The sequence below is a fragment of the Lissotriton helveticus genome, chromosome 4_1 (genome assembly GCF_964261635.1).
Source record: "Lissotriton helveticus chromosome 4_1, aLisHel1.1, whole genome shotgun sequence".
Lineage (NCBI taxonomy): Eukaryota > Metazoa > Chordata > Amphibia > Caudata > Salamandridae > Lissotriton > Lissotriton helveticus.
Genome location: NC_136063.1, coordinates 748,841,355 through 748,866,059, shown reverse-complemented (window position 1 = coordinate 748,866,059; position 24,705 = coordinate 748,841,355). Strand labels below are relative to the sequence as shown.

General features: G+C 42.1%; 1 protein-coding gene across 1 annotated transcript in view; it reads right to left on the bottom strand.

Moving 5' to 3' along the window:
• Positions 1 to 24,705, bottom strand: part of CDH2 (cadherin 2) — a 329,318-nt gene that overhangs the window by 156,163 nt on the left and 148,450 nt on the right. The gene's annotated exons all lie outside the window — the stretch shown is intronic.

The window sequence follows — 24,705 nt, the reverse complement described above, 5'->3', positions numbered from 1 at the left end:
AGCACACAAACAATGGTGAAGTGAAAACACAACACCAGATAAATCCCACACCAATTTAGAAAAATAGAGTAAAATGTAATGAATTATTTGACACCAAATTGCCAAAAATCCAATTTCTAGAACAGGTGGTATGAAATCTAAAAGGCTTATTAAATTCAAGAGCAACTGGGCTTATCTGATCACAGTAGACCTGCTCCAAGTCACAAGTTCAGGTCAACCGTGGGGCTGTCTACAGGACTGGGTTCAGTCCCCTGAAAAGCACTTTGTGGTCTGGGTGTTGAGATATGAAGTCCTTGCATTGAGCTTTTTAACGTCCAATGGGGTGCGCTGCTCACAAAGTCCAGTAGTCAAATGTTGATGAAAAAATAGTTTATTTATATTAAATTGTGTAAAAAATCATCAAACATAGACACTCCAGACAATGCGTTTCATTCCCATACTGGGAACTTCATCAGGGCTGAAAAAGTAACACAAACACAAACATTACATTCAAATAACGAGACACAGGACTAAACTAAAGCACACAAATATGCACATAGATAAACATAACAGAAGTATGTAAACTTCTTTTTGTAAAGGATCAAGACTCAAACAATCACAAAAGACCTAACACATTGACTACATACAAAATACAAACTATACATGATATTAAAACACCCTCGAAATAGGATAGGACCTGGCACCTGGCGCAAAACACTTCAATAAAAATGAATGACAGAATGCATCTTAATCCACCCCATCATTACAACACAGATTGTGTGTGGTTTGAATGGTAAATATGATTAGCACAGATTGATGGACTGAAATGAGCCAGAACCAGTTTGGACAACCCTATACAGCTGAACAAGAGGGAGGTAATAGTGCATTTCTTACCAAATGAAAAAAGTAAAAAACACGGCTTGTATCTGCTGCCTCAAACTGGCAAGTTTTCGCATTCCGTAATCTTAAATTGGGTAGACTTTACCAAGGTAAATGTGTGTCTTTAAATGTGCCTAGAGGGTGAAATACAGGATTTAAAAACAAGGCAAGGCAAGATTGTATCCTACTCTGTCCGTGTTTATTTGAGGGCTAGAGATATGCAGGGAAAAAGAAAGGAAAAACCAAATGGAAAGTAAAGCCAATCATACCATGCTGCATCAGCCCAATCATTGCTCAATAAGGTCACATACTGGACAAAAGAGATGCTGTGTCCATATAACCACATACTTAAATGCATTGAGCTGCGAGGGCTGGCGTCCAGGAGTCGTTGATGAGGATCTGCGATGAGAGGTCCGGCGTTGAGATGCATCGCATCACGCAGTGGCATACAGAGTCGATGAGCCGTCGACGGGAGCTTGCGGTGTGAGGTCCTACGATCTTTTTGAGGAAGCTGGTGGGGCTTGTGAAGACTTGCGCTGTGGTGTGTCTGTGCTAGGGCTGAGATGCTTCTCTCTGGGCTGGTGTTGGGCTGCATCGAAGAAGCCACTGGAGCTTCAAAGATGTGTCGGCATCAAGCAGGAACTGCGTCGCCTGTGCCAATCGGGGTGAAGAGCTGCATCATTATGTAGTGAGATGCGTGGAGTTGCATCAATGTCGAAGAAGTCTGTTATGTCCTTGTGGCTACAACAGGCGGCCACCCAACTGACTCCTGGAGAATCTTTGGAGACCTGAGTCCACACAAGCTGGTTGGAATCAGCAGGTTAGCTCACAGCAGCAGAAGAGTTCTGGTGCAGCAACAGCAGGCCTTGTGGACATAGAAGCAGTCCTCGGCCAGCAAACAAGTCAGCAGGACACACTTCACAACTGGGCAGTTTTCTTCCTGCCCACAGGTAAAGAGCGGATCTCAATAGCTGGGTCTGATTGTCTACTATTTATTCTTGGTGCTAGGTTTGAAGTGGGAGTAGGGTCTAGATTCTTCTACCTACAGAGGTTTGTAAAATGTTCTTCCTTCCTCCCTGCCCTGGCCCCAGTTTGTCTGGGGGCAAAATAGACTGGTGTGAACCCCTTTGTGAGTGTGCTGAGGCAGAGTCTATGTGATGTGCCAGTGTGGTTGGTGACAGCCCCCCTCATTCTGATGAAAATGGCCCATCCTGCCAACATCTACTCCCCTTTGTGTCACTGTCTGAGCAGAATACACCAAGACCAATTGCCAGCTACACCTAATCATGTAAGCCAGGATACAGGCTGCAGGCACCAAATGGTTAGTACAGGAAAATGGCAATCTTTTAAAAGTGGCATTTCAGAACAGTGACTTAAAATCCGACTATATCATTAAAGAGGGTTTTAAATTTCAATTCTTCAGACACCAAACTCGACATTCTTACCTGCTCCCAATTGAAAGTTATCACTTATTGAATGTAATTAGGTAACTCATTCTTATTCTATGAAAGAGGGAGGCCTCAAAGTAGTAAAAACAAATGTAGGGGGTTTTCCCTGCTAGGACATTTAAAACTTAAAAGTACAAGTGCCACATATTTAAAAGCACGGCACTGCCCATGTAGGCTCAAATGGCAGGCTTGGAACATGTTTAAAGTGCTACTTAGGTGGGTGGCACAATAAGTGCTGCAGGTCCAGAAGTAGCATTTAATTTACAGGCCAAGGGTACATGCCCTTTACTAGGGACTTACAAGTAAATTAAATGTTCCAATTGGTTAGAAGCCAATACTTCCATATTTTAGGGAGAGAGTACAAGCACTTTAGTACTGGTTAGCAGTGGTAAAATGTGCAGAGTCCTATGGCCAGTAAAAACGAAGTCAGCAAAAACAGGAAGGTTGATGGCATAAAGTTGGGGAAAACCACGGCAAGGATGCCAGGTCTGACACTCTCTCTCTCTCTCTCTCTCTAGATATATATATATATATACACATATATATAAACACACACACACACACACACACACACACACGCACACACACACACACACACACACACAAACATGCACATAATAAATATAGTGGTCTGTAAATGTCACTAGCACCTCGAGGTGGCAATATAGGATCAATACAGGGCCTGTACTATATATTACGGTTTATGTAGTTTTTTTTATATCATGCATTTTATTTGGAGCAGTTGGATTGAAAACTGTTGAAAAACAGAACTACTTCTTGAAAAGTGTAAATAAATTACAGGACTATAAAGTAAAGTAAAGTAAAGTCCACATTTGTAAAGCGCACAATCCCCCGTAAGGGTCTCTAGGCGCTGGGGGCCGTCGGGAAGATTAAGCGAGCTATTGCCCAGAGTCACATGGTGCTGGGCTACCCTGCCGCCGGAGCCGGGGATCGAACCGTGGTCCCCAGATTCCAGCGTCAGTCGCCCTGGCCTATAAAGTGTGGCCACCTGTAGAAAACATACGAGAAAGCCACAATATTATCTGGTTACATTGTTTTAGAAAAAACACTTTCTATCTGGGGAATAGAGATAAACAAAAGGTCTTGTTTACCTTTCATGAATAAAAAGCTGATTAAACAGTGGTCAACTGCAAAGCTGTGCAGAGTGGTTTAGGTCTGCCATTATGATGATGAAATCCACATTTCACAGCCACCTGTGAAATACTTACATACTTCACAAGGATACATGAATATTTTTCATATCAGGGAAAATTAAAAATGGCCTAATAACGTTATTTAGTGCAACTAAATATCAGGAGAGAGTACTGGTCATTGTTTATGTACCAAATCAGAGCAAAACAGAGTTGTGAGCACTTAAAAGGACAAAAAAAGGTCATAAGGCAAAGTTATAGAATATTTAGAATACAAGTTTGAAAGGGTACATATTTAACAAAGGAGAGGATATAAAAATTAAAGTGAATTACTGGTTAACAATTGGGATGGACCCAGTCAAGTAGGGCCCATGTTCAGTCGTGAGTCCTTCAATATGTGTCAGTTCACGTTTGTTCTTACGGGTAGTAGAATGGAGCCCATGGGGTGGACGTGGTCTCTGGGAACCATAAGATATGTATATATATAGAAGTAATTGAAATCATTTACTTTTGTGTTACTCTCAGAGTGCTGTTCTCCGATGACGTCAGAATGGCATCAGATGCTGCACAGCAGCCTCCTTTGTGGAGAACTCCTTGCCAACTCATCCTTGCTTACCACACCCTACAGAAAAGGCATACTTTTCACATAACCACAGGCTAGGGCTGTTATTGCTGAAGCCCAGCATGGTGGTTCACAAAGAGCTGAACTGTTATATGAACCGCTTTCTGAAAATAGAGACAAAGGGAGTGAAATAGCAATCCTCTGCCAAGACCTATATAAAACACTGCGAGTAAACAGCAGAGGAAGTAGAAGAAAGGCACAAGGAACATTTCATCAGACTAACCCAAGCACATTCACACTATGCGTCCACGAAAAAATACATGGCAACATTTAAAATTAGGTATATTAACAATTTTCTCAAACACCTGCTCTCCAAGCTACCACAATTATGCACTAGACCACAGATTTCCAAGCTTTTCATGTTCGGGACACACTTTTTGGAGATGCATAATTTTGGGACACAGTAAGGCAGTGTAGCGAGCGTAGCGAGCCCGAACCACCTAAGGGGGATTCGGGGGCGGTTCTCACTCACTCTCTCTGTCTCCCTCTCTCTCTCTCTCTCTCTCTAACTGTCTCACTCTGTCTCTCTCCCTCTCTCTCTCTGTCTCACTCTGTCCCTCTCCCTCTCTTTCTCTTCCTCTCTCTCCCTCTCTCTCTCTCTCTGTCTCCCTCTCTTTGTCTCCCTCCCTCTCTCTCCCTCTTGGAGTCCGCGCTGCTGCGGCTGACTCCGAGACACTCTTTCAAAGGAATGCCTCCTAATTAGCAGCACTTATGTGTCATCCTGCGACACACCCACCCTTTGCAGGGGACACAGTACTGTGTCGGGACACACAGTTTGGAAAGCTCTGCACTAGGCTATTGTTCGACTTCTGGCAAAAGGTTCCAGTATCTAAAATACTTTGGAGGCTCTGTGGGCAATATGGTCACTTCACATAATACACAATGTAAATATCACACCATAAGCATTCTTTAGTAACCTGTTTGCGGTCAGGAACGAGGGGATGTAGAAGCCGTTCAAGTCCTTGTTGGTGCATGAGAATACGGGTACTGCTCTAGAACCCTTGGATGATAAACATCAAAACATACTAAAGTATTTCTAAGAAAGCTAAGAGGATCCATCATGAGCTGCCTGTCACCCCCTGCACCTCGAGGGAGTAGGGATTGTACTAGCATTTAGTGCGTCAAAGAGCTACAGACAGGAACGCGGCTTCTTCCTGTCCATGTCACATAAGACACGCCCTTTCCTGTCACAGTGTGAAGCGTGAAATGCTAATGCAAATGAAATAGCGGGGAAGGAGTGGGCAGTATTGGCAGGATTACTATTGGCTTGTTCGGGGACAGGGAATGAGTTTGGTACCAATACATCATGCACCATTACTACTACTACTACCAGGGGTCTTACCATGATTATTCAGGTGTTACTAACTTTAGAGGCATGCCAAAGCTGCCAACGCAACAATTACCTTAAATTCAGGAAGAATATGTGGTAGCATTCTTAATCTTAGACGAGGACATTTGAAAGTCCATGCTAAAAATAGTTATCTTAAGTTATGAATCACAAAAGAAATGTGGGTGTAAACCTAGATTAAACTCAAGTATGTATGAGGATATATACTTCCCTAACTCATCACTTCGTTCAAATATTGTCTTTTCTAGAACCACGCAGCAGGTTTCTAAATGAACGACATATTCCAATATTAATTAGAGTACGATTCAATCACAAGTGCAGTGAAAGTCCAGGAAGTTAGCAGGCTGTTCTTTTATACTGCATGTTCTTGTACAGTGAAGAATGTCATCCTAGCTGCCTCTGTAGTTTGCAGAAAAACAACAAAACTAGTGTCTTACTACAGAGTACCAGGTTTTCAGATGCTTGCAGAAGGTCATGAGATGGACCTTGTCCCAGGGTGGAAAAGCACTGGCAAAGCCAATATTGCTTGCCTACAAGAGCCATTGCCTTTGGCAATGTTTTGTAGCCATGTTGTACAGTAGCTGTGCACCATGGCTAAAACTATATATTTTTTTAAAGTGCTATAATGCAGACACCTCTGATGCATTTTTTTTAAGTGTGCTGGCCGCGCCATGACATTTCTTTTTCTATTTGCAGCTGTGTGCACCCCCGAGGCAACAAGGAGAGAGGGAGAGCAGGACAGAAAGGCACAGGTAGCGGGAGAGGTCAGGCTAGAGATGAAGGGGGAGCACACAGACGACAGAGGGTGGGCGGGATGGGACAGGGCAAGCAGACGGACAATGGATGATGGGTGGATGGGGCAAGCAGACAGACAATGGAGGGTGAGCAGGTGGGGCTTGGGGCATGCACATGGCCAACAAAGGATGGCCTGGAGGGCCTTGGGGAGGAACACAGACAGGGGAGGAGTATCCGAGGAAGACAGCTGAAAAACACATGCATATATGTTTTGTTACTTTATTTGGATATGTAGAGCTTCACTTATCATCCTATGGGTATCCAGGTGCACATGTAGACTGCTTAAACAAAAAGTTCAATTGATCTATCATGCTGCACTTGTATAGAGAGGCTTATCACCCGTGAGGGTATCCAAGCGCAGGGCTGCGGGGTTCAGTCAATGAGCCAAGTCTTGAGTCCCTTCCTGAAGTCTGTCTGTCATCGAGGGCGAAGGTTGTAGGTGGAGGGGGAGGGCATTCCAGGACTTGGCAGCGAGGTGGGAGAAGGAGCGTCTAAAACAGACAGTAGTGTCTAAAAAATGAACAGTGGAAGGACACAAGTCATATGTCCATGCTCATGGGGTGGGACAATCACACAAAGATGAAGGAAGCCTATGGAAGCTGATGAATAAAAAAGCAGGCAAGCAAGAGCGACAATTGAAGCCAACCAATGGTAAGCAATGAGAGGCCTCTAAGCCCCCTGTAAGGTAACAAAAGTTATGCAAAAGACGTGCTGTTTTAGGCAGGACTTAAAAAGAGAAGATATTGCACGAGGCACCTACTTACACTGAGAAGGCTTGATCCCCAACATGCGCTTTCTGTAAGGTGGTAAGTTTTTGAAGGCAGTTTTGAAATATAATGAGCATATTTTAAAATTAGAAAAGCTGAGTATTAATTACATAGTTTAGTGGGTAAATGAGCTACAGCACTGCCAAAAGAAAACCATGTTTCCTTGCTTTTTCTTCAGGAATTTGGTGCACACGATATTGCCCCACTTGAATGCCAATTTAGTGATCAATTCCTGCCACAAGCAGGAAGGCCCGAACATAAAAATAAAGGTATTTCATCCAGACAAGGCACTAAATACAACTAAAACCCATGTCCTACAAGAAACATGAAAATACGATAAACATCTTATTCTTCAGCAATTAGAACATTTATCCTCTACTCAAGGGGCTCGATTCACAGAACTAACTTAAGACAAAATCCTAAACTTACTACCATTTTGGTATTCACAGTAGGCACTCACTCATTTTGGTATTCACAGAAGGCACTTACTCATTTCGGTATTCACAGAAGTTACGAGTCCTAACTTTAGGACTTCTAAATGCCTTCTGTGAATACCGAAAGTCTTAAAGTTAGGATTTTTCTCAGTTTTGGGACTTAAAGTTAGGAGTCCTAACTTTACTACTCCTAAACTGAAAAAAATCCTAACTTTAAGACTTTCGGTATTCACAGAAGGCATTTAGGAGTCCTAAAGTTAGGACTCCTAACTTCTGTGAATACCGAAATGAGTAAGTGCCTTCTGTGAATACCAAAATGAGTAAGTGCCTTCTGTGAATACCAAAATGGTAGTAAGTTTAGGATTTTGTCTTAAGTTAGTTCTGTGTATCAGGCCCACAGACATCTAGGGACCAAAACCTAGTTGCCAGTTCATGATTCGATGGATCTCTCTTTTTATTGAAGTTGGCGTACCCTGAAAGACAACAGTAGCAAGAAAAACTAAAATACCTTAGGCTTGGTTTTCAGTTATGTCTACATCTATGCTTATCTACAAACATACCTCATTACTGAACATACCATAAGAAATGAACTTCGGAAGTCTGGCGGCCAAATCCTCAAGTAGAAGTATTTTGTACGTTAAGATTACTCCCGTTGACTCTTCCAGATACCCGTACCGTTCCCGACGCGAGGGACCGACGGTGGTTTGGTCCTGCGCGCGCTAATGAGCATTAGCTGCAGGTGGTGAGGAATGCAGAGATTTGTTCCCTACAATGAGAACAGCCCTTCCAGATAATCTTCACTAAACCCAAGGACTTTAGGAATGCGGCCTATTCAGCGGGCATTTAATTCAAACTAGAAAAAAATGCGACTTTTGGCCTGGTTTCCATTCAAAACTTTTTGTTGACAGTTTTTATGAGGAGAAAAAACGGAACAGCATAAATGAAAAGAAAACACAAACAGCATGCACAGGAGAACAGCAATGTATGATAGGACATCATAGACTATTTGTATACTAATTATGCAAGGTCTTAGCTAACAAAACTGATGAACTTGAGATCGGTCTCTTGAATCTCTACTTTGTTCACTTAGAACAAATGAGACTTTTAAAAGACTATAAGAAGGCAAGAACTCTTACAATGAATTCGCCTAGGCAGACCACATTGTACTTTTTATTTTGTATGTCGAAACATCTGTACCAGAAGTGCTAAAACTTATCAATGATTATACTGCAGCATCTGACTTTACACTCAATAAAACCTAACCCCAGAGGATGTCCCTGAACCTGTGTTAATTATTAAAAGCAATACATTTAATTTGGGTTAAAGTGCCACCCCAGGTACCCTGACCAATCTCGGACTTCAATTTAAAAAAATGAAGGGCAAGGGGCAAAGAAAATACTGACCTAACAATTCCAGACATTAACGCCCTAACTCTAAAATGCTTTCTGCTATTCATGACTCGGCAGGACAATTAGGAGTTTGGTAAAAAATGTTCCTAACTTATACATACAGTCAACTATATTCTCTCTTGGACATCAGTTGGCTGTAAGAGGCTGAGTTTTCTGTCTGTACTAGCTGTGGTGGAATACTGTATTGCAAAGCTCATCAAATGTACAGAATTTGTATTTTTAAATGCGTGCCAGGCAGGATTGGGCTACGGGCACATTGGTTTATGAGCTACAGATAAGATCAGTAGGTAATATTACACTCTGTCTACAATGGTATGAATTCAAATGATTTTAGTTGCAAGGAGTTTTGCAATCGTTACTCGTGCATTTAATTAACCTCTAGTGTCCCACTAAAAGGGTGACCCATACTGCTCCAAGAACCCTGTTCAATTGCGTTACATATTCCACAATCAAAGCAAGTAGGTTTTGGCTCAAGTGATAGTTCCAATGGAACATAGGTTATAGAAGCCCTTAACTGATGCTGTAAGTGACACACAAGGTACTAATAAAGCCAATTCTATTCCTTGCCTATTAATAGCTGTAGTAAAAACACAGCACATGAATTATGATGTGGTGGGCGGATGGGAGAGGGGGTGACAGATTATAGAGATTTACTACTATCCTAAAATACAGAATACAATATTGGAGGAGGGCAGGGGCAGAACAGTTAAACCCTTCAATCTGCCCGACAGGCGTCTGATACTGGCCCTCAAAGTTGACCATAAGCTTCTATTTCCATCGTTCAAACATAGCATCGCAAAGACGAAAACTGAGTTCAGAAAGGGCCTACGTATTCGAGCATGCATCGCTCAGTGTAGTGAGTGGGAGGCATATGCGCTTAGTCCGAATTGTGCCCAAGGGAATATGTTATATTAAAATAAGGTTCCAACTGACATAAAGACTCGGTAGATTATCTCCTCGTGCTTCAGACAGAGTGCAATTAAGGGCTAAAAAGGTAGACTAATGGCACCATTACAGGCAGCGGAACACCACTCGAGAGCTCTAGATACGAAGCCGCGTAGATAAGATGCTAGGATCATCTCAAGGCATGGAGCGAGGATATCGGTCAGGTTACACCGGGATCCCAAATTAGCACACTGAGTACCACAGTGTAAGAGCAAGGCAGAGATCGCAAGATGCACACTTCCGCCGACGCAACCAAGAGTGGTTACTCAGCAAAGCATCCAACGAACATCGCGAAGAATGCATCATTGCTTGTGCGTCAAACCACCAGATATTACTGCGAAGATTCAAAACAAAATACAGCATCTTTTAGGGATTTCCTTTCATCCGATTGCTTTGTGTTTTGTAAATCCCTCTTTATTAATTTTTCTAAGGTTAGATTAGCATTGAGCCTGCTGCCTTAAGGTCTTTGTCGGGCAGCCAATAAATGTGTAGCCACTTATGAAGAGGAATCCAATAGCAAATTAGAAGCTCTTCTTTGATTGATCACCAGACTCGGCGCCATGGGGTCAAACAGAGGATTAGTATTGACACAGCTCTGAGCTCTCGGTGTGCCAGGGGGTGCTGCCAGCTGATGAACCAGGAAAGGGTGGATGTACAGCAGCACAGTGCATCCTGGCGCGAGAACATCACTGAGTCAGGGACACATTATTCCTGGTGTTTTTTTTCTAATACACAAGAAGCAAAATGAGCTGTCCAAAACAAATGAGAAAAACAATCAAAAATTGCCATAAAAAAAGCAATCTGTGTCAAAACTCCGAAAAAAATGCAATCACCTACTGAGAAACGATTGTGCTAAAAGCTTTTTCGAGGACGCGTGTGGGTAAAACAATGTGCATCATCAAAGGTAACTTCATGATTAGAAAAGCAAATATCACGGAACATGCGGTTTGAATGTAACTAAGAAGAACAGAAAAAAAGCATTTTCAAAAATATAAAAATCAAACACTTCATCACACTGCACCTCGTGCAAGCAAGGTAGGGCTCTCATTTGCCTTAACTTGCAATTTGTCCAGTTCTCTTACCACACACTGCATGGCGCTGCATTGCAACGAGATGTTTTAGTGTTGTGCACATGTATTTGACTGCAGAGTATTGTTATTACTGACAGAGTCCAATATTAAGAGATGTGAACGAGTTTATGTGCAATTTGTGTTAGCACGTGCCTTCTTTAGTTTGACACAGCACTGGCAAGGCAATTTTCCTCAACCTGGGTATCTAAAAATTGGATAGACAGGAGTGCAAAAACGGCTCATGCCTATTATGTTCTAGGATTCTTTTTTTTATGGCTGTTAGGGTAATTGCCAGTTTCCCGACTCTACTCACCAATAGTAGTCTCATTAAAAAGATCACTAGAGGCGGGCATACGCAAAACCAATGCACCCTCTTTGAAGTTGTATCCTCTTCTTTTAGCTCCTTCGCTGATCAGCAGTGTAGCAGATCTAGCCCTACAACAGCTAGTTAATGGTTCAATAACTGCTCCCTGCAACAGCTAGTTAATGGTTCAATAACTGCTCCCTGCAACAGCTAGATAATGGTTCAATAACTGCTATTCCCATCCAAGCCCTCTACATAAGCAACTGCGTGTCAGAATATATAGAAATACTGTCGGACATGAATTATTTGGCCTAAACAAGTTTACAAAAATATAATCCACTGGGTGTAGATATTCTATTATTAACTCCTATAGGGTGATAATTTTGTAAAAGATATTTAGGACACAATATGTATGCGAGATGATATTCTGATAAAGACACTCCAGTACCACATACATGCACTGTTATGCTGTGTCTACCGGTGGACAAACTACGAAAGATAGTGTACTCTTAGTGAGCAAATTCAGAGTCATTTCAATGTAATGCCTTGTTCATACTCCATTTTGATTGAAAATTTCACATATTGTAGATTTTAAGGCCATGGCGAGTATAATGTCAATTAAGAGATAATGACAAATTCCCCTGAAGCGTGTTTGCAGAAAAGTGATATATTCATGCATATACATCTACAAAATGTGTATTTAGAACCTCTCCAGATTTCTCGAGAGGTGAATCACTATCTTGCTGAAGACATTCCGCGTGCTCTTGGCTGGCAGCGGCTGTTTTGCCGTGCTGCTCCCACATCTTGACAAACATTTTATTTTGCTGTCACTTGCAGTGTAATTATTGGGATTACAGTGCGACAGACATCCTGACAGACTTGTGCCAATTTCATGTCAGAGCAGCATATGATAAGCACATCTGCATACCTGGCGCGAAGCTACGGGTTATAAAGCCGATTATTAACATGGCTGCCATGGCTATATTTAATGTCATCTCAAGCTGCCCTCCTGTGATACGCTCTACTGATAGCCTAGAGATATACCCTACTCCGCAGCAAAGACTTCTTTTTGAATTAAAATCCAGGAAGGAACAACATATATATGCGTATCACCAAGGTATAGCGTGTCTCACTACATTAGACACTAGTGGGGTCCATGATATTCTTGTCACAACTTGCACCGGTAAATGGTGTGGGGCGGTGAGGCGGAGCAGGGTGGGAGGTAGTGGAATCTGACATACAACGGTAATCTGAAAACTAACTAAATAAATAAATAAAACCACTTACCTTGCCGCATCACTGTAGTCTGTGATGCACGAGCGCAAAGTAAGTGGTTTTATTTATGCATTTGTTTCGTTTTCACATTGCCGTCGTATGTCCGATTCCACTAGCCCCCACCCAGCCCCGCCCTGCCTTACCGCCCGAGAGCATTTACCTGTGCGAGCCACGGCTGCATGTGCCACTTAATTTATTGTTATGTTGTGTGCATAATGTAGCACATACTGTCAGTTGTATGTTCCAGTAGCGCTTTCTGTATCGGATTGGCACTTGAAATTTGCTCTCAGTGTCACACCACCACCACCACAAATTGATCTCTCTACATAGTTACTTGCAGGCAGAAGCTTCCAAACCACAGAGATTGAGGTCATCAAGCTGGTAATGAATGACTGGTTGTTTCACTGCTATAAACATCTTGCTTAAAGTATAAAGAACTGAACCAGCCAAGCAAAACATCTTGCTATGAGCCTGAAACTAGAGAACAGAAAACAAAAACAGAATGAGGAAATAAGGCTAGTTGAGCATCATTTTTCTCAGAAAACGCACAGCAGCGGTGCTTTCCAAAAGATAAATTACAGCTGTTAATTGATGACACATCTAACCAGAAAGTGGATGGTCCATGGGCTTAGGTCATTGTAAAGAAGTAATTCACCTGTGCGTCTCACCTGCAATACTACAAAAATCTATACACATTGGCTGACCTCAAATCAGATATTCACTGCGCTACATAAGAACCTGTGAGGCCAAGGACTGACAAATGAATGTCTATGGCGTTGGTGGGGCATAGTAATGTCAATATGTAGGGATGCTTCAACTGCCATACTTTATTGGTGCCTCCTGCCTTCAATCAGACACTTTTCACACCAGTGTAGATAATTTAAAAGGACAGAATTCTGGCACCCACCTAAAATGACTAAATAAGTGAGTCACGCCAGACAGCGCAGGAACAAAACTGAATCTAATGTGCCTTGAACTTCCATCTCAAAGACCTGGCCCTCACAAGGACAATTTTTCTTTGCGGCCGGTATTGGTATTTTCCAGTTCTTGCGGATTTGTGGCACAAGCATTGGCAAAGGCAACAGTAGTGAGTGGCCATCTTTGAACATTTTTATGTATTATTCCAAGATGACCTCCACACTACGTCTAGATACAACATAGTGGTCATCTTGGAATTATCAAAATAACCTTGTAAGATGACCACCCACCACTAATGACTTTACTAAAACTTGTGAAGCAATTCTACAAGCATGAGCAACGTCAATGGTGGCCAGCAAAGGGCTGTGGTGTCCTGAGGGGAGTCAGAGAGAGAGAAAGATGATGGAAGGGAGAGACGGGTGCAGAGGAGCGAAACGCTGAGAATCAGCAGTGGTCAGTGTCTGCAGAGGAAGGGTGGATGAAGAGAGAGTGACACAAAGGCAGTGGGCGAACAAGAGGATGACTGTGGTGGTGAGGGAAGAGAGAGAAAAGAGGAGAAACACAGAAGGCTGAAGCGGCACAACATGCAGTCCCATTTAGTGCTGAAGCTAAAATGGCAAGGAACATGGATAAAAGATAGATAGTTCCCTGACATCATCAGAGCCAGGATGTACTCAACCAATAAGTGGTGAACCCTAAATCTTTCAGGGGTGGGACAAATACACTATTAGGGAGGAAAACCATTGAAAACAGCAGTGGGTAATTGAAACAGACAGGAAACTAATTCAATTATGAGCCAGGGGCAAGCCAAACCGTGTTATAATTATGTATTACAAGTATTGGTTACAAAACTGTGGCCAATAGCTAAAGATGTCTGTAACAAGTCTACTAAAAAGTAAAGCTTAACATGTTGGAAATCTTGCAACTTCATATTCTGTTATTAATGTGAAGCTTTTTTTTCCTTTAATATTGATTACATCATAAACAAGACTGGAGAAAATCAGATACCCAAAGCTTACGCTTCAACACATTTGCTTTGCATTTACATTTATGAGTGCAAAGCATGCCCCATCATCTTTTTAGTTTTTACTCATACGTAATGCATCATCAAGCAGCATACAAATGGGGACAACAAAACAGAGAACTGCAAAAAAAGCCACAGACCATCCGAACACTTCCAAATTTGATAACATAGCCATCTTGTTTGTGTTCATATTCCAATAAAGGTTACTTGGTGCCACTCTGACGGGCCCAAAGTAGTAGAAATAAGCGCATTAATCTGCAAAAAGTGAAGAGTAACAACATTATTTATCTGAACGCACAGTAGCAAGAGGAGGGTATTCTATAGGCCAGAACTCTGCACCAGAAAGACCGGTCCCCAATTTCCCAATAGGACATCTAAACTTAAATGTAATGATCTGGCTCATAAGGAATTAGTGTGAACTTTCCAGAACCAGGTTGTGATTGTGGTGCCCAAAACCAGTATCGAGAGCTTGAATGCCTCCTTCTGCAGGTGCTGAAGGCGAGAAATCAACTGCTGCTTCAGGAACAGGTATCTGCACTGTAGTCTTGCATGGATGAGATTATGAATGCCGGGACAACCCCATGATATGAAAAATGCAAACGGCATAGGCCTCTCAACTGGGAATGCCAATATGGTAATGGCAGCTGAGAAAGGATAATTCTCGTTAACGCCCACGCTTCTTACTATCCTAGCAGGCTGTTAGAGGATGTTTGTTATCAACATACACCAGCAACTTAATTGCATGGCCGTTCGCCGTCAATTGGTTGGAAAGCATCCAGAGGTGAACAACAGAAAGCCAAGCAAAACAGCAGAGAGGAGCTGCCATTGCCAAGTGTATGTCGTCATTTGCGAGAAATACTTGTGCAATATCGATGCACGTGAAAAATTGAAGCCAAAAATGATACCTAAATGTGCCTTTAAAAAGATAGTGCTAAACCGAGTAAGATTTTTTCTGAACGATAAAATATATCAATCAGATTTTATCATCCATAAATGCCACAAAATTGAGCAGAGCTTTAAAAGCGTTTTTATCAAAACATGCATGTGTGTGCTTATTTTACCAGTTATGCGAAACACTGAAAGGAAGCAGTATAGATAGATCTGTGTGGGAAGGTGGGACCGCTGAATACCCTTATAACCGATTGCGGTGCAGCCTTCCAGAGGAAACGTCAACACAAAAAGCCATTCCATCCACCCAGAGGTACGCTGCACGCTTCCTGCTCCCCCACTCACGTGCTTTCACTTCTCAAGATGGCGGGCAGAAAAAAAATCCATATCCGATCAATGGAGATTTTTGTTTTTTTCCGTTGGAGGAGTTTCAGTCAGGTCCCTAGGCAAACATTTGACTCCAGCCCTTTTGCTTTTGGTCGGAATGAAGCCACAAGGCCATCAAGGCAGAAACGCTTGGTGAACGGCCGACCAAGAAGGTGACTTTGGCCTATTGATCGGCGCGAGGAGGCCAACTTGTGGCGGCGCTGCTTGTCGCACCTCAAAACCGAGGAACGCATCAACACAGCCGTAATTTATGAACGCGCAGAGCCCGGGCCATTAACGGCACATCCACAAAACCTTTGTCTTCTCGGCTTTGTTTTTCTAATCATGCACAAGCAGATGAAAACTAATTACTGTTCCAAGGTCTTCGTAATTATGGAACACGCAGTCAGCTGATTTCGCGAAGCAGTACGCACACACGCAGCAAATGATTTATTGTGCAAATGAACCAGTAAAGAAGGGCAGCGGTATTATTAGAGTCAAGATATGCAAAGGCACAGAGAACATTATCTTTCTTATTTTTTCCCCTTTTTAAATTCAACTAACAATGCCTCGGTGATGCATGAAAAGCTTGGCGACCGGCGCCCCCCAACGAAGAAGCCTGCCTTCTCGAGAGGCCGCGCGGCGCGATCAGAACGGCAGAAATATTATAAATGTTGCAGCAACACTTTAATTTGCTTACATTTACTTCCCCAGCTGAGTGTCAAGCCGCCCTGACGCATGTAAAATACCACTCAAATTGCAAATAATTCATGAAAACACGCACCAGACCTCAGAATAAATTGTCTATTACCATATTTACTTGAAGAAATGTGACTGCGAATATTTTGATATTCTAAACATGCCCAGCACTTACAGTTTGCTCAGGCATTGGAATGTGTGATTAATTGTAAATATAATGATTCTTCTAGTCGATTGGACTGAGAGATACACACGCACAAGACAAGACATAAAAAATACTCAACGAAAAAGGGCTTATTTGGACAGGAACAGCCTGATAGGTGTTCTATCCCTTATCCACTAATTTCATATTGTGTAACGAGTTCAGAAAGACTGCAGGTTGCTTGTTCACAACATTAACCGAATAAACACCTGTTATTCCTAATAGGTCAATGGCATCTGGAGAATGGGAGGTAATGTATGACCTCAGATGCTACTGAAACAGTGCAGGATGTCTTCACCTGTACCTGAGGATTTTAGTCGATCAAAAGGGAGAGATGACCTAAACTTCACCTACATATCAGAAACAAATCAGTCTGTCCCTTTTAAGGCCTGTTTTTAGGCAAAATATATTATGCCATGGTGAAAATGAAACTTTGAACCTGACCTCTTGGCCCCGCCCACTCCAGGTACATAATTAGGCTGTGGGGTTTTAGGTTTAAACCTATAATAACTGATAAAACCCCACTGGAAAAAAAATAGCCCTCACCGGTGAAAACATATAAACACTGAAAAAACACCTGCACAACCACAAACTAAATGCCATTCAAAGAAAGGACAAAGAAAGTGAAAGAGTCATTTTGTTTTTACTGAAGGGGTCAATAAAATGTAACTTTGTTAGACAAGCTAGCAGTAAGAAAGACTGACTAACATTATTCTGCGTGAGGTTTGTTCTTTAGGGATGCCACTAAAATATTGTTTCTTCTTCCTTTGACTTTTTTCAGTTTTATGGCCTTTGGTCTAAAGATGCAGGGTTTAGTTTCACGTCTTAGGTTTAGTTTAATTATTTTATAAACTGTAGAGAATCAGGACATATCAAACTCACATTTGATATTTTGGCTGCATTTGATTCTTTCACTGATGGGTAAAATGTCTATTTTCATAAAAATCTTTACTAATATGTGTCATCCCATTTACCCACAGAGAATGGGTAAAAACCCTTAATACATCAGACCATAGTTTCTAGTGGGTCAGTATTGATAGTAGATGTATTGCCAACACCTCAGGCTTTAAACATTAATTGCAAGGTATAGTGACAAGTATATATATCACCTAGCATCTGGGATAGTGGTGAAAACGTGACACCAGACTTTTGGAAAACATGGAACGCAGTGTCACTTGTTATGCTCTGCAAAAAAGGTTCTTTCCAAGTTCAACAAAGATCGGAGTGGTATTGTTTGTATTTGTAGTGATTCAGCTACGTATATAAAACATTTGTGTGATGACCTGTCAAAATTGATACCCGAGCTGAAGTGATTCCCTGTAGGAGATCCTTGCCACTTGTTAGATGGTATGCTGAAAGCATCTTTACAATCTTCAGAGTTAATGAGGGATGCCTTTGACTTTTTAGTCCATTTTGGTGCACTGTTTTCTTATGCCCAGGAAGTAAAACGCAAATATTTATCATTTCGTGCTTTATGTGGCATCAAAGAAAGAGTCATTCCAACTGTGTCCCTTAGCTGACGGTTCTCAGCCCAAGGGTCTATGAATGCTGAGAAGGCCTTTTCACAGAAGTTTACATGGGAAGGAAAGCACGAGCTCACATGACCAAAGACTCACTGAAGAAGTATTGTATGGTGTACTACAATAAGATTAATTTGCAAAAATCTCTTTGGACCCCATATACACTATACCTACACTGTCTATATACCATGTTCTTTCAGTGCAGAAAGCAAGCAATGATAAAAGCAAAACGTTCCATAAACACCGGAAAAACACTTTTTCTGTTGTTTTTAGTGGCGTGAAAATGTGTAACCACTGATAACAACTGTTTTTTAAAATATTGAAAACACTGAAAAAACCCCACCAGAATTTACCAAAAATAGAAACTGAAAACAGGACAGCCTATACATAATATAATGAAAGTAACCATGCCACTGCAAAACCTTGAATTTAGATGTAGTAATTACCTTGAAGTTGAAAATTTAAAGCTTGTAAACGGCGCAAGGAATTCCAGTCACAGCCTGTTACAGTTAAACGCAGTAAAAGGGGGGGGGGGGGCGGAGGGGGGGATGGGGACGCATCATGACATGGCTAGAAAGTGGAGGCTCTCGCGGTTCAACATTTACTCTGGTTTTCTAACAAATAACAGATTACAGGATAGATTAAATTTTAAAAAATCAACTATACATTTTCTGGATCAATAGGAAAGGCCTTTTACCGACATGGCTGTCACCATTTTATATGTTGTCATTTCCATGTAGTTTGTCCTTAACTGATGACAAAGGTACAAATCTACCAATCCCTACCCTCCTCTTCAGTCACTCTGCATCTAGCCATCGCAACTCACAGGAATCCAATAATTCCCCCGTTCACTATACGGCCTGGTTTACAATTTTTTTATTGCACTATTCAGTTATGGTCCCTATACGCATTCTGGCTCTTCAACTGAATGTAGGAAAGAATACGCCCGCTCTCTCTCCAATGCGAGCAGCGAAATCGCACATGTTGTTTTTACAGCAGGAATTCCAACTAGAGCTCACAAGCAGCTACAAAGTCACAGATCAGAATGTGTGTACCAACTTCTGACCTCCACACTGCCTCCACTATTGCGATTCTCAGTGGTGGCAGACACCCTGGCTAGAGGCTAGGGACTCAAAAGACAGAAAGGGCAATGTTTGGTGACAATACTGGAGGCAGAGAGTCTGATGTTATTAACTAATTAATAAAATATATCCTTCCACCAAGGGCGTGTTTATCATTTCCAAAATTTAGGTCCACTTGTAGGAGATTTCAGTTATTTCAGCCATGTCACAAAGGGCTGAGTAGATGCCATCCATATATTTCAGAGAAATGTCATGTGACTGCCAGCACTTTGGGTGCTATGCTATGAGAGCAATGGACACAGCTCCGTGTAAGGGACCCAGCTAAGAGATCCTCTGTACTTCGGATTGACCTATACAGCCTCTAACCATACTTCTTACTGATCTAAATATCTAGAGGCTAAACATTTTTCACATTTAAAAGGCAATTTACTATTGTGGTCCTCCACTGTGGAATTTTATAAATTAGAAATTTTAGGAAAGGCCAAAGTTTCCGGAGTTGGACAACTGAAATGAGGGGTGTAATGCTGAATTGGATAGAAATTGATCTACTTGACAATTACATACTTATTCAACAGATCAAGATTTAGACGGCACAAAGATAACAGTGGTGGCTGGTGAACTATGGAACTGGTGGGGCATAAATAACCCAATTGTAACGTAGATCACTTGGGTAAGTGAAGGCGTCCGACTCCCTGGGGGGGAGAATGTTTTGAAGAAATGGTGCATTCCCAGCACAATTTTCATATTTTAACACCAGTGCTTTAAATGGGCCGGTACGGAGTACCGGTACTTTTCTATTTTGAGATGGAGAGTACCGGCACTTCTCAAGAGAAATGCTATTTTTTTAATTGGAGAGTACCAGCACTTCTCAGAAACAAGCAGGTACTCTGTTACAGAGTACCTGCGCTGCTATTTTTCCATTTCAAGCACTGTAACAGACATAATACAAGAGGCTTATAAACAACACAGTTACCCTCAAAAGAGTGTTGTTGTGTTATTTGCAGTCTGTCTCTCTACATTTCTTTCCCATTCTTCTTCTCTGTGATTTGACTATCGCTTCACTGCTATAATCTGTTTCTGATGTCTGTCTATTCTATGCTTTCTTATTCTGTCTATTCTATCTTTCCTCTTAGCTGTTTGTCTTTCTGCTAAGCTTTCTCTCTTGTGTCTGCCTCTTGGTCTTAACTCTACTCCCTTCTTTTCTGTAGAACCTTCATCTCTCTCTTGTGTCTTTCCTCTGCTACTGTTCCTCCCTCGCTGCAGCGTTTCACAGTTTTGTCTCTGTTATCATTCCTCCTGTCTCTCCTGTGCTATTCGCCATCTATGCTGCTTCATATTATTGCTCTGCTATCCACAGTCTTTTGTTTTCAGCCCTTCCTCTTTTCTGTCTCCCCTTTCCTCTGCTATCCATTCTCTCTTTAGTCTCTGCTCCGGTCTCCACTCAATCCTTTCTCAAAGCATTTTCCTCAGTGCTACGCAGCGAACCTTTCTCTCCACTACACTTCCTCCCAGCTATTGCTCCTCTGCTGTCCATCCTCTCTGTAATCTGTCACTCTGCTTCTGTCTCCAAGCAATCCTTTCTCAATCTAATCTACTTCTGTGCTGCCCATTAACCTTCCCTCCATTACCTTTCCTCCCAGCTGTTGCTCCTCTGGTATCCTTCCTCTATGCAGTTCTTTGATTTCTTAAAAAATAATCCCTCAACATCTGCCTGAAGCGCCAAAGGTGGCAGCCTTGAAGCACTACATGTTTTCAATGTTTGCTGACATTGTCAGAGTGAGGGAAAGAAACTGTATGGCTCAAACGATGCCTTAGTTATATGTGTTATCGTCTAAGTGAGGGGAGAACAAGGCAAGTGATGAACACGGTGACAGAAGAGTATGAGGGCCCATCATGAGAAAGTTTCACTGCCAGTGTGACACTGAGTCCTACGAGCACAGGCCTGGATGGTCACAAACTGCAGGCAGGTCTGTTACGATGTACATAAAGTAATGGGCCTTTAGGACGCATTTCACAAGAGGTGGCTACTCTTCCCCACTCCTTTCATGCACAACGCTGTAACTGGTGCTGTGCATGATAGGAAAAGCGTGTCATTGCATCAAAATGTGGGAAGCGTGACCAATCACGTTGGATTTAAAGATAAAAAACCACAGTGATGGGTAATGCCCTTTAATCGTTCCATCCCTGCGCTGGCCTGTAAGCATGCCTGCCCTGCACCAATCCAGGCTCTGCTCTCATGTGTTTTATATCAAAAACTGCATGAGAGCAAAACAAGGATTGGCTGGGTCATGCAAACCCAACACTCCAAAAGAGACCAGGGAGGCCAAGCCTTATCACCCAAGCTAATTAACAGAATATGTATTTGAGGCCTAAAGTGCGCTGTCCGAGACCTGTCCAAACCGACATGCACAGTGGACTTAGTCGAGGCTGCATTGCCAGTCACTAGGATTGGCAATGCACTGCCTTACTGTAGACTCCGCCCCGCAGGCCACACTGAGTAAGGAAACAGCATCCACCAGCGGCTCTGTGTTATTTTTTATTATTCACTGGCGCCTCACTGCTGGTGGTGAGGGTGTTTGGCTGTTAAGGGGGACGAAACTCAATCGCCCCAGGTAGACAAACGTACATTAACTTATCCTAGACCCTAAACACAGGGCTGATCATATTCCCCTTTTGTACAGGAGCTAAGGTATCGCCTTCCAGTCATAAGCACCCTCAAGGGTTGAAGAGTTATCAAAACATTCTTTATTCCGCTTTCCTGATCCTCATCATAAAGGTAATAATCTATGCAACATCTTTAAAATGTACTGAACCATTTATTGTTATTAGGGGCTGTGGGCGGGTGGTTACGTGACTCACTTTATGATAGCAATGCATGGCGTGTAGCACTGTGACTGGAAAATAACTTTCATATGTATACACAAGCATGACATATGGCAAGGCCAGCAGTGTGTGCGTGTCTGTGTACATATCTGAACATCATTGGGCATCCGCATATCGAAGGTTATGGGGCCACCACCAAATCACCCCCCCCCCCAATGTTTAAAGTCTTATATGAGCAAATCAGTGTCTCGATGCAAATTCTTGGTGGCTATTTTGAAAGAGGCTAAGTTTCGACATGCTAAAACGGCTTTACTCTTTTTGCAAAGAGCAAACGATACCCGAACATTATGTTCCATTATGAACTTTTTAAAAGTGGCTGTAAGTTTAAGAATGACAAGAGGGTAATGCTAATGATTAATATCAAGGAAAGAATGTATACAGTGTTTTACAATTATATATCTCAATTTGTAGATAGAAAGTTCAGAAATGTTATTTAACTAATTTTTTAATTGTATATATGTATTTTTATGATGGTTTTTAATCATCGAAATAAAGATCTACTGAACTGAACTGAACAGTCTCTCACCGGAAGTGCGACCCTATGAAAGGCTGTAGCTCATTCTGTGTCCTTAGGCGAGACATCCCTGCCATGAAGAAGAAAGCTTGGACCAGCCACTGAACAGTGCATTGCCCCTGTGGAAGCCTTTGTGCTCGGCCTTGACAGGTTTGTTTATCTCCACAGACGCAATATATTAAGTAATTGAGGGTGACAAACTCCTTCTGCTAGCAGGTCACTCACCCCAAATGCTCTTAAAACCCCCCCAGTCATTGACCTATTCTAACGCAGTCTTTGCTGACCTTCCCTGCAAGCACAACGAGAGACTTGAAGCCCGCAGGGGGGTCTCCAGTTTCAGGAAGCCAGGCAGGGACCTTAGACCTGTTAAAGGCGTGCAGCAGGCAGCCTTCGGGGGCGTCCAGTTAGTTTAACACATCGGAAGTGTAGGATTTCACACTAACCTGACAGGAGTCATCACCTCTGCTGGCCCTAGTGTGGCTAGACTTCAAGAGGGGCAGTTGCTCGCAGGTTCCCCGAGTGAAAGTGTATATGGCCACCGGGAGTCTGGAGTCCTTCCTGCAAATGGAGGCCTCATAATATCTCACTAAAAAGGCACGTGAGCAGATGCACGTGCTGGTACTGTTTTACCTTCAAGCACGCAGAACAGAGAAGGATGGGAAGCTATTGTCCTCCACTTTAAAGATTTGAGATTGATACTGAATGTGATGTTTTATTGTGTACAATAAAGCCCTTGAGAGATCACACAGAGGAATCTCCAGATAGGCTGTGGCACGTGGAAGGGTAGACAATGGGATGTGATGTTGCCTGTACAATTACAACAAGCATCTGCAATGCAGTAGGTGTCGCAATTTTCGAGAGTTTGAGCTATTTAAGTTATTGCATTGCATGGAGTGCTTGACACAAAGGAAAAGAATGAATTAATATTGACATGGACTAAAACAAAGTTATAAAACTGCATTGGACTCTTAAGCAAACGGTGGCATTATCATTTATGGCAGTAAAGTTCCGCTGTATTCATATGCACAGATTTTCCCACAAAGACTGGGTGCACTGCTGCAGCACATGTTAATATTGGGGCGCCCCAGAGTGAACTGTTTATAGAAGTCCTATAACTTTTTTGGTTGCCGGACCGCGTTTGCTGCAATTCCGTGCCGGAAATTAATACGGATAACTTCGTTCCATATGAGCTTTCCATCATTGATGCTGGATCTCTGCTTCCAACTAGTAAAAATCTCCTCCGAGAGACCGACAGACTCTGCGCTCACGTTAATCTACCTCTGAGGTCACATCAATTGTGCATTTCCGCATCCATTTTGATATTTGAGGGGCTCCCTCTGCAACATTCAATTGTCCTGATGATGGTCTAATAGACTACTGCTGCAAAGACCGAAACGTCAACCTCTCCATCATCTCCAAAGAGATTTATTTTCTGAAGAGTAACATTTGTCCATTGTTGGTTTTAGTTGCTCTCTTTTCATTTCCAGGAGCTGATGTTTGTTATGAACTTAAGGTATTCTTACAGGCACGCAAGATTTACTAACGCAGACAAATATTACTTCTCGTTTCTGAGCCAAACCTTAAAGATTCTGGATAGTTCTTGATTTTGTTTTTGAAACTTTATGTTAAGCATATGTCTTTTTTTTTTTACAGAGCATCAGGATACCTGTAATTTGGAATAACAACTAACACACCAATTAATGGAACAATATATGATTCCAGTTTTGGGGGTAGAAAAATTATATAAACGTGCACCGAAAATCATTAGGTAGTCTGAATTAAGATTGTAATTGTAATCATATAACGCTTACTACCCTTGACTAGGAGTTAAAGTCCTTTTCGGCGAGTAGCCACTACTCCGATCATAAATCAAAAATAGAAAATCAATACAAGTTAGATGTAACGACTGGTGGCAAGCTGGTTCCATCATCACAGTTTTGACACCAATAAGAAACAAATAACACGAACGTTCACTGCACCGTGTTTTCGTTAATCACATTTTGTGTTCTTCACCAGTCTTTGCCTTGCTTGGTGCCAAAGGTGCAAATTGTGCACCTGCTACATACAGACTGTTTTGCGATTGGGGTTTACTGGTCACCGAAATTACACCCAATTTTGGGCCTTTTAAATGTGGATAGAATTGTCTCTACATTTACTGAAAACTGCTCTGTTTGTGACCCTCG